We start from the raw sequence: 3,391 nt of genomic DNA on the forward strand, positions 1-3,391 counted from the left end.
AAAAAAAAAAAAAAAAAAAAAGTCTAGACTTTCTAGATGCTAGAGAATTGAAGGCACCTACCTTTACATATCTCCAGACTTAGAGCTAAGTGAGGGATAAATAAAGAAATAAAGTTCCATTTGGAGGTAAATCACGTTCTAAGATTGCCCAAGGCCCTGGTTCCAATCTCCAGCACTGCAATAAACAAAAAATGAACCCTTGTTTTGTTTAAACCCTTGTCATTTAGGCTTTCTGTTCTTTGTGCCAAAATGAAAACCTACATGGTCTGGGTGGGAGTCATGGAGAAGAAAGAATATGTGCTGCTTTGGGATTTGTTGCTGTTTCCCTTCTGACCACTGACCTGCTACTGCTTCCTGCCCAGCCCCTGCCACTTCCCAGCTGTCCTGCCCACATGCAAACAAATGGACCTGCCAAGAATCAGTGGGTGCGAAATTTGTAGCCCCAGGTCTTGAGAAAGCTGAGTCTAGCAAACCCTGAAAACCCTACTCCAGAGGTGGCAAACCTATGGTACTCCCGCCGCGCCCGCTTTTCCTTATTGTGAGCTCTGAAAGACTCACCATCACTGCCCTAGACATGCCCTCACCTAGCAGCTAGGACATGACACAGACCTATTTGTTTTACTTTTATTTACTTTTTTGAGACAGGGTCTCGCTATGGAGTTCACCGTGGCCTTGAATTCACTATGTAGCCCATACTGGCCTCAAACGAAAGGCAGTCTTGCCTCAGCCTCCCGAGTGCTGGGAGCACTCGCCTGGCCCTGACACAGACCTGTCTCATCTGGGACAAATGGAGAAGAAGACTAGGGATGCTGCTAAGACCCCAGGGAACACCAGGACTCGGCACATAGAGCCTAAGAACCCAGTATCCCTTCCCTTCCATCCGTCTCAGTCTATGGCTCCAGGCCACATGCCAGCTTTCACAAACCTGCCCCAGTCAACCTGCAGCTCACGCTTTGCAACTCCACTTTGTTGCCTCCCGAGTGTAAAATGTATAAGATGTAAGAGAAGGTGGCATGAAGGCTGAGGGTGGGATCACCGTCGCAGTCTCTTGACTGAGTCCCTTTTGGACACAGGCTGTATTAGCTTTTGGATGGGTCTTGATCCTACTGTTGCTAATATTCCGATTGGCCTTGCTTCATTTATTTTTTATTTTTTTGGCCATGCTTTATTGAGTATGGACGGTGTGTGGGCACTGCCATCATGCTTTACTTATGCCATCTTGCTAAGGCCTCCCAGAGGAAGTGTTATTCCTGCTTTGTGGAAAGTGAAATTAAAGCTTGAAGTTAAGTGATTTGTGCAAGATCACAAAGGCAGTTAGTTTTCTGGACTCAAACACAGATCTCACTAATACCAACCTTTAATCATTTAGCCTGTATCAATTTCATCTCCTTTTTCTTTTTTTTCCCCTTTGTTTTGTTTTTGAAACAGAGTCTCACTGTGTAGTTTAGACTGAGCTTGAACTCATTATGTAGCCCAGACTGGCCTTGAACTTATGGTGATTCTCCTGCTTCAGTCTCCTGAGTGATGGGATGATAGGTTTGTGCCACCACACTTGGTGATTTCACCTCCATTTTGACCAGCCAAGCCAGACCTCCCTGGGGTCTGTTAGAGAGGCCAGAGTAGAAAATGGGTTGAGAAAATGGTAAAGTACTGTAATAGCAATAGGCAACTCTGAGTACCAAATGTATAGTATTATCTATACAGTAATGCATCAATTAAAAACAGGGATTTGAAGCCAGCCATGGTACATAGGATTACATGATAGGAACTTTTCAGCTCCAGTTCCATTATAATCATATGCAATCACCGTGACTTACGCAGCCTGTGGTTGACAGGAACATCCTTGTCGAACATATGAGTATATTTTAAATTTTTTCTCAAAATAAAAGTTGCTCTAAAAGAAATGAAGAAAAAAAAAGATCAGGGCCAGATCAGAGGATGTGGTCAGAGCCTGAGCCAGGCCTGGAGCTGGAGCCCAGCCTGGGCTGGGATGGTGCTGGCCAGAGACAGGGCTTCCGCACAAGAGCCCCAGTGTTTCTTGGGCCCTCTGAAATCCAAGAGCAACACCACGGACACCAGGAAACCTCGCCTCTCCCACGAGACTCCACCCCCAGGCAGGGGGGTGGAGATGGGGCCTGGCCTCAGGAGACCCTTCAAGCCCAGCCCGGCACTCCAGCAGTGCAGTCAGCAAACCCCTGCCTGGGGCCTGATATGAGTGCCCCATCTCCCTCTCTCATACACACACCTTTGGTGACTCCCCCTTCTGGGAGCCATGAGTAAGAATGCTGGGGATTGGAGTATAGTTTAGAGTAAGAATAAGGGTTTAGCATGTGTATGGCCCAGGGTTCAATCCCCAAAACCAGAAAAGAAAAAAAAGGAAAGAAAGAAAGAAAAAGAAATACGAGAATTTAAAAAGAAGAAGGGCATGGTGGTGCACAGCCATAATTCCACACTCGGGAGGCTGAGGTAGGAGAATTTGCATGAGTTCAAGGCCAGCCTGGACTACATAATGAGACCCTGTCTCAAGAAGAAGAGGAACAAGAGGAGCCAGGCATAGGCATGGTGGCACACAGCCATAATCCCAGCACTCTGGGAGGCTGAAGCAAGATGACTGCAAGTTTAAGTCCAGCCTGGGCAATTTAGTGACTTAACAAGACCTTGTTGCAAAAATAAAAAAAAAAAAAAAAAAAAAAAAAAAAAAATGGAGATGTGACTCAATATGAAAGTCCAGTACCAAAAGGAAGGAGGGAGAGGTTTAAATTAGCTTAACAAAGAATGCCAGCACAAAGTATCTGATGTGGCCAGATGCATGGCATGCACCTATAATCCCAACTACTGTGGAATCTGAGGCAGGAGGGTCACTGGAGCCCAAGAGTTTCAGGCCAGCCTGGGCAACATACTGAGATGCCACTGAAAATAAAAAAAGAAGAAAAACGAAATTCTTAGTGATGAGCACTTGCCTAGCATGTGTGAGACCCTAAGTTCAAGTCCCAGTAGGAAAGAAAAATATGTGAACCTCAGTGATCCACTTCTGTGGCCAGTCATACTGATAAAGAGTTCTAATCTCATTGTCCCAAAAGCCCAGAGTTGGGCTGGGGATTTAGCTAGTTCCACCTCCTGCCTCGCAAGCACAAGTTCCCAAATTTGAGCCCCAGTAGAGTTGATGCTTTGGCTCTGCTATTTATTTCATTCATTTGCTAGTTGCCCTCAGAAAAATCATTCCAACTACCTGAGCTTTTGCTTCCTCACTTAAAAAACAGCGAAGGAGCCGAGCATGGTGGCGCACCCCTGTAATCCCAGCACTCAGGAGGCAGAGGCAGGAGGATTGCTGTGAGTTCTAGACCACCCTGGGCTACATAGTGAGTTCCAGGTCACTCTCAAACATAGTGAG

The sequence above is a fragment of the Fukomys damarensis genome, unplaced genomic scaffold (assembly GCF_012274545.1).
Source record: "Fukomys damarensis isolate Sample0158 unplaced genomic scaffold, DMR_v1.0_HiC HiC_scaffold_9, whole genome shotgun sequence".
Lineage (NCBI taxonomy): Eukaryota > Metazoa > Chordata > Mammalia > Rodentia > Bathyergidae > Fukomys > Fukomys damarensis.